This window comes from Lathyrus oleraceus, chromosome 4, assembly GCF_024323335.1.
Source record: "Lathyrus oleraceus cultivar Zhongwan6 chromosome 4, CAAS_Psat_ZW6_1.0, whole genome shotgun sequence".
Lineage (NCBI taxonomy): Eukaryota > Viridiplantae > Streptophyta > Magnoliopsida > Fabales > Fabaceae > Lathyrus > Lathyrus oleraceus.
The window spans coordinates 27501489-27510077 of NC_066582.1; positions in this window are offsets into that span (position 1 = coordinate 27501489).

The window sequence follows — 8589 nt, forward strand, 5'->3', positions numbered from 1 at the left end:
TCTGATCTTTATTTCTCCAGATACAGCCTAACGGACGACTCACTCTGCTACTCAGATACGGTCTAGCGTATGACCCATTCTGATCCTTATCTCATCAGGTTCGGCTCACCTTAATATCACCTAATGGATGACTCATTATACGGTCTAGCGTACGACCCAGTGTGACACCCATGTCTTCAGATATGGTCTAATGTACGACGCACTCTGAAGCTCTCATCATCAAACTTTCTGGATGGCATCTTTAAGCTCATCTCCATCAAGACTATCTTTTAATTAACAAGTGCAAAATTTTGGGGCATTCTAAGTGTTTAATAATCTTCCACCTTCAGATCACGAATGACGTACATACCATTCTAATTCTCTCGATTTAAGAATACTGAACAGGGGCAGCTGTCATACCTCAAAATTTGTCTGTTAATTTTGATGATAAATTGATTCATGCATGACATTCATTTCACATTTGCATTCATTTATGAGCATACATTCTCATATAAATTATAAATTTTAATTTATTTATTATGTGATACAGATATAAAAAATAATAATAATTTTGGTTATCTGTATGATATAAATAAATTTTATATATATAAATAAAATAATTTTAATTTAATGATAAATAAAAATAGATTTGAATTTTAATTATATAATTAAAATTTTAAATTAATTTTATTTGTTAAAGCTCATTAAATTATAATAACTATTTTTTATAATTTAGTGACTCATGTTCCATTTATTCATTATTTATAAATAGTATTTATTTAGTAATTCACGTTTTTTACTTAATAAAATTTATTTATAAGAGTAACATTTTTTTAAAAGCCCATCAATTATAAAATAATTTTGGTTGATATAAGTAAGAATAATTTTGATTTTTTTTTAAATGATGAAAGTAAAAATAGAAATAGGTTTAAATTTTAATTCAATTATGTAACTAAAATTTAAATTAATTTTTATTTGTTAAAAGTCATTTGAATTATTCATTATTTGTATTTAATAAATATTTAGCAAGGTTAAACCCTAACTCTCCTAAAGTATAGGAAAGGGTCCAAATATTTAGCAAGGTTAAACCCTAAAGTATAGGAAGGGATCCAAATATTTAGCAAGGTTAAACCCTAATCCACACCATTATAAATACTTCATATGACTGCAACGAGAGGGAAAGACGAAAAAGAGGAGAGATACAGCGGAAGAAGATACACAAGACAAGACAGAAGCAAGAAGATTCACTGCCAGGGAAAAGAGAAGCAACCATAAAGCACTCATAGCCTGAATAAGAACAACACACATTCAGTGAGCAAGCTAGAAGAATCAAATCCCCAGTAAGTATTCATTATGGAATTTGCATCCAACATGATTACCTTGCAATACTCCTTAATTCATGCATGAATAATATTGGTTTAATATATATATTGAGATGATATATTCATGGTTTGGTGGATGTTGATATTGCTTTATTCAAGTATGCATCTGTTCTTGATATGTCATAACATGTTGGAGAAATTCTGCTTGCATGATTAAAGAATTATATATGTCATTTAATTATTATTATATGAATGTTGTTTCTAGCATGATTATGTTTATTTCACATGCTGTTATTACATAATAATGATTATGGTGATATAATGGTGATAATATAAATCCTTGGTTGTCTTTAACATGTATGTGTAAGGTTTGTTTTATCATTATCACTTGCAGTAAAGAGAACTAATACATGAGTAAAATAATATAAGCTTCTTGATTTGTGCATGGCTATTTTTATTATTGCATGATGATTACATATGATCTTATTTTATGTGTGTGGTTGGATATAAGGTGAAGTTACAGGTTTGTTATATTCACATGAAAGAAACAACATGAGAAAAAATAAAGTAGTTTGTCGTAAGAGAGAAAGCTGTAACATGCATGGTGGTGTTGTATCAAAATGGAAAAATCCATGTAGAATTAATATATATTTTAATGAAGGCGAATAAATAATGAATGGACCAACATGGCTCATTGGTAGCTCCCCCCTTATTCTAATGTAGAGGTCCTGGGTTCAAGCCCCTAGGACTTATTTTTTAGCTTTTTTTCCATAAATTCATAAAAAAAAATTCTATTATTATAGAGTAAAAATATTCTTAATTAATTCTTAAATTTTTTTTATTTCTTTCTTTTTAGTTTAATTAAGTTTTATTATTTTGTATGCCCTTTTAATTTTGTACTCGTTAATTAAGATTTAGATATTTTATATCCCCTTTTAAATTATGTACCCCCATTCCAAAGCCATGTAATAACTGTCTAGATGTATGCTAATAGGATTGCATGGAAAGATAAATAATCGAACTTAGATAAATTAATTCAAGATAATATATCTGAATCCAATCATTTCCACACTTGCACCTCTAGGGTAACCCTCTCTTTGTTGCCTTACGATATTACGGTCATGTCCCGCGAATGTGGGGATACCCTTAGCAAAGACCCTTTCGATTAAATCATCATCATCCCTAAACAGATAAGTCATAGTCCCTTCGATCAAAAGGTCAATGTCCCTACAAGATAAATCATAGTCCCTCGAACGTTGCCTTCGAATATATGACATTGTCCCTCAAACGTTGCCTTCGAATATATGACTTTGTCCCTCGATGACCCTTTGTTGTAGCCTACGATTAAATGATGATCGTCCCTTCGAATGCTAAGGTATCCTTACAAATGTTGCCTTCAATGACCAATCGACGACTCCACGATGTCCCTTTACATCCAAAGGATAAGACTACTTACTTCTCAATAGTAAGGACAATTTTACCCTCCTAAGAATAGGAAATACCTATAAAGACCTTGGTTAGGTATAACTCTTAAATGCTTGCTCACAGCTTAAAATACTTTTCACACCTCACACTTTTCAAAACATCTTTTAGAAAATCACCACTTGGTATACATTCGCACCAGAATCATCGTCAAGTTATATTTTTCTAAACATCTTTCAAAATCAAACGAGATAAACACTTTGTATACATTCGTACAAGAATCATTACAAAGTTAAACTCTCCTTTCAAAATATTTTCTAAACGCACCACATTTCTCAAACAAGGAAAACATAAGTGAGTTAAGCAATTAAGAGCTCATGGATAACCATGGATACAAAGGGTGCTAACACCTTCCCTTTGTCTAATGTACCTCCCGAACTCAAAATCTAATCAAGGTATTTCCTGTTCTTTTTCGCCTTTCCTTATTGGATAAAAGAAAAGTCGGTGGCGACTCTTGCTATCCGCAACATTGCTTTTCAAAGCAAAAACACAAAGTCAGTTCACCGTATCACAACTGGAAACAAAGAGAATTAAATGTCTAGCAATAAACCAAATAACTCTTGATACAAAGGTGGACATTTGTCCTAAAATGGTGAGTATGGAACCCAAATGGAATTATTGATTGGCACAAGGAAAAATATATCACTTGCTCAGGAACAAACAATTTAAAATCAAAGGAGAATGGTATCTTGGATCCATGTAGGAATAAAGTCTGAATCGAAGAGTAAAGTTGATATGAACCAACAAGTGAGGGTCCTAAGGCATGGTATCAATAATAACAAAAAATAAATGGATTAAATGTCTAGCAATAAGCCAAACAACTCTTGGTTCACAAGGTGGACATTGATTAGGTCGTCCTAAAAGGATATGCATGAAAACCAAGGAAAAGTGATGTTCGATCTCAAAAAGATGGTATTGACTGAATTAATGAAGAGTGAAGGATAAGATTAATAAATAAGGTTGCTCGCGAAGAATCTGAATTCTTCTGCCTACGTATTCTCACCGTGCAATGAGAAAGTCAAAACATTCGTAATTCAGCCTACTAAGGCTGAAACAAAGGAAAATAGATTGATTGCCAATAGGCAAGGTAGATTGCTTAACAAGCACCAATATGGTACTAACCAATGTTGGTAATCAACCACAGGGACAAATGAGATATGATTAGTCTATACACGAGAAGATTTATAAGGCAAAAGATTCGTCTAAGCACGTGAGGTCTTATAAGACGAACAATGATTATGAAATGATTGGCCTACACACGAGAAGATTTATAAGGGAAAAGATTTGTCTAAGCACGAGAGATCTTATAAGACGAACAATGATTATGAAATGATTTCCCTACACACTAAAGGATTTATAAGGGAAGAGATTCATCTAAGCATGAGAGGTCTTATAAGACGAACAGTGATTATGAAATGATTGACCTACACACGAGAGGATTTACAAGGCAAAAGACCTTAAGAGGTTTATCTAAGCGTAAAAGGTCTTATAAGACAAACAAATGATTGAGGGGTTTTCCAAGGCACAAGAGGACTGATAAGGCAAACAATAATTGGCTAGAGTGGGCCTAAGCACAAGAGGTCTAATAAGGCTCACGATGAATAAGGGTTTACCAAAGCCCAGGATAACTAACGAGGCAAACAATGATTGAATATAGTGGACCTAAGCACAAGAGGTCTGATAAGGCTCACAATGAATAAGGGTTTGCCAAGGTACAAGAGGACTAACGAGGCAAACAATGATTGATTTAATTGATTAGGATTCCAAGATTTGGTCATAAGAGACATGATCCAAAGGATATCGTACTACCAAAGAGATTATGATTAATGATCCATTTAGGATAAATGATTGAAGTGTAATGGTGCTTCACTTATTGAAGTGTTGAATAATCGGTGCTTGCTTGAAGAAGACTTGCCATTTACATTATTCAAATTTCACTAAAGTTTAGGAACAAGGGTGAGTGCTTTGAATAGCTAGGGCTTACGCCTCGCACACAAAGTCACTCTAGACAAGGATAGAAGAAACTTTGTCTTATCATTCCTCATTACTTAAGGCTCATAGCGTGTAACCCTTATCATGATTGACATGTGTTATTAGGGGCTTCTGATTATTGATCTTGATGATGCCATGTTGTTTGTTGTGTTCAGAAGACTTGATAATTGTTTGATTCAAATTGTGTTAAAGTCTATGAATGAGGGAGGATGCTTTGAATAACTAGGGCCGACGCCCCATACGTAAAGTCACTTTAGGCAAGGGTAGGAGAAACTCCGTCTCATCATTCCTCATTACTTAAGGTTCGTAGCATATAATTTGAATCGTAGTTACCAAGTGTTGACCTTCGATGTATCTTGTATAATCCGCTGCTTGATTTGGCTGGGATGCCTTGCATGAAAGACTGGACTTTAAGCTTCGAGATCCACAACATTAAAAATAGTCTTATCAAGTGATCAAGAGACTTTTGATCACTTGACTAGACTGTGAGATTATACATGAATAAAATAATTTAGTTAAGTCAAAATTTCTTTTGATCAATTTAAATCAAAGAGTTTGATTTAAATTGAAAGCTATGGTTAATCATGTACAACCTAATCTAGAGGTTAATAATATATACAAATCCTAACTAAGGGATCATACAAAGATTAAGATCAAATTAATCATCAATTACCAAATATCATATGGAAATTAATGATTAAAAGATCAATTATTCTAAGTAAATTCTTAATCCTAAGGGAGCATGCAATTAATTAAAAGAGTAGCTAAATACTCCTAAAGTCATTAATTCAATTAATTGATCAAAAGAAATTTAATCAATTAACTAAATCAAGATAAATGGGAATATATAAGACATAAGTTCAAGCTATTAAGAAGAAACAAGCAAGCATCATGAAATTATGAAGAAAAGTCAACGAAGAAGAATAGATCAAGATTAAATCCTAAATGGAAATTCATGGTAAATTTCTAATGTTCAAGTATTTAATCAATTTAATCAATCCAGAATTAACTAATTAACTAAGCAAAATGGAGGAACTAATCCATATAGTAGTGGAATCATTTTAAGTTAAAATAACTAAAATTAAACTAATTAAAACTAATTATCAAAATTAATCACTTGAAAATTAATTCAATTCGATTAGCAAAATTAATCACCTAAAGAATAAGATTTAGTCTCATAATATTGCTAATAATAATAATTTTTTTGAATAAAAGGATAAAAGTATATTAAACCTATTACTAATTAAAATTGGACATGTGAATATTGAATTATATTAAATAAAAACAAGTAAAATAGGAATTATACTATACAATAATGTGTGTTAAGATTATGTTATAATAAAAATCTAATGCATGGATACATAAGGAAAGTAAAAATAAAAGTGTGCTATATGGTATTAGTAGTATAATAAGAAGCCGCAAAACAGTGCCATATACAATTGATATTTTGTAATTTATATGTTAAATAAAATATGAGTATAATAATAATCAGTAGAGATAATAGAAACAAGGTGATGACTAAATTATCATAAAAAAAAATTAGCAGTAGTTAACATAGCATTTGAAAAAAAATATATCAATTTTAAACAAGTTTCTGATAATGAATAACTGAATCGAATTCGACTAGTTAATATATCGTTAGAATTGAAATTTCATAAAGCAATCAAATATATATGCCATTTGCGAAACAAATTATGAATTATATCAAAAATAGTAAAAATTGGGCAAAAATTCGATTAAAGAATGAATCGGTTTGGCTAAAATATTCATCGGAACTAAAAACTAATTATATATTTACAATCAGCGTGAAAAATCGATTCAAATGGTATATTCACATGTTAATAATAGTTAAGAATTAAATGATCATTATTTTCAAGTTTATGTGTTCTATGCCAAAATAAGTGATTATATAATAAGCAAATTCAAAACAATAGTTTAAATCAATCAACCAACAAACATCCAATAATTCATGACAAGAGTGTGAAAGAGATAAATGATTACCGATGGAGCAGAGATTTGCTTCGGTTAGCGTTGAAAATCGGAGTGCTGAAAAGAAATCTGGAATACTTCAAGAATAAACGTCATTAATCCAATTCACCTCCAAACTTTGATAATTATTCTTGACGACAAATGAATGTAAAAGATGAATCATGAATATAGAATATTGATGAATAAACTTGAATTTATGAGTCTTGGATGATGATTGTTGATAAATCTTGATAAATTTTAGATGATGATTGTTGATGATGATGTAGAAATTGTTGATTGATAATTGTTGATGATAATATAGAAATTGTTGATGACTAAGTTCCACTATTTTAGAACTTCAATATGAAGTTTTAAAGGGTGATGAAGATGAACTTTAGTGAGGGTGAGAGAGAAGATGAATATTGAGAGAAAATAGAAAAAAATGATTAATTGTGAATTTTCTAAGTTAGGTCGGTGATATTAGATCTCCCAAAAGTATGAGAAATAACATATTTATATAGAATTGGTAGGTGAATGATCATCATTGGATTGTGATCCAAATAATTGGTTTTATCAATGGTTAAAAAGTATAATGGACTTTTGCATAGATAAAAAGTTGTTAAGGATAAACACATATTATTCACATTAAAGAAGATCAAACCCAAGCAAACATGTGCTGGCAATGCATATCCATATAGCTGTCAAAGTATATCAGGAAATTGTATCATAATTGTATTTTAAAATAGGATCTCTATTATAGGAAATTATAGACTAGACAATTATAGGTAATTAGTATACAGATTCTTGTACTCTTATATATATATGTACATCATTACAAGAAAAATACACAACAAAATTCCTTTCTTCACATGGTATCAGTTTTTCTCTGGTTAATATCCCTCAGTTTGTGTTTATCATCCTGTTTCAATCCTTCTTCATCGACTCACTCACTCACTCGCATCATCATGTCCGACGTTCCACCACCCAGCATCCCAACCCCTTCACAAAACCCTCCGATCCATGACCAATCCGCCACCACCTCCAACACTGATCCCTGCGTCGTTCATCATTCCGACAACCCTGCAACTATCCTTGTTACACCTTTGCTCACAGTCGACAACTATGGTTCATGGAGCCGAGCCGTAACAATGGCACTTCGCGCCAAAAACAAATTCGGGTTTGTCGATGGAACCCTAACCTGTCCAAAGAAGGCCGATGATATCTCTAAGTGGCGCCGCTGCAACGATATGGTTGCAAGCTGGATTCTCAACTCGGTTTCAACCGAGATTCTCCCTAGCATTCTCTATGCTGAAACAGCGGCACAAATCTGGACCGATCTCAAGGAGCGTTTATCTCAGTCCAACGCTCCGAAAATCTATCAATTGAAACAATCTATCTCTGCCCTAAAACAAGAGGGCATGTCTATATCTCTGTATTTTACTCAGTTGAAATCTCTTTGGGATGAACTCCATTCCATCGCACCTACCAAACCGTGCATCTGCGGTAATGCCAAGAGTACCATTGATCAACAAAATCAGGACCGGGCCATGGAATTTCTTCAGGGCGTCCATGACCGATTCTCGGCCGTCCGCAGCCAAATTCTCCTTATGGATCCTTTTCCTTCAATTCAGCGTATTTATAACATCGTACGCCAGGAAGAGAAACAACAAGAGATTAATTTTCGACCCCTCCCTGCTGAGGAATCAGCAGCGCTTCAAGCTTCTAAAGTGCAGTATCGCACTCAAGGCAAACGGCAACGTCCATACTGTGAGCATTGCAATAAGTATGGTCACACTATTGCTACTTGCTATCAGATTCATGGCTTTCCAAATAAGCCACCAAAGAA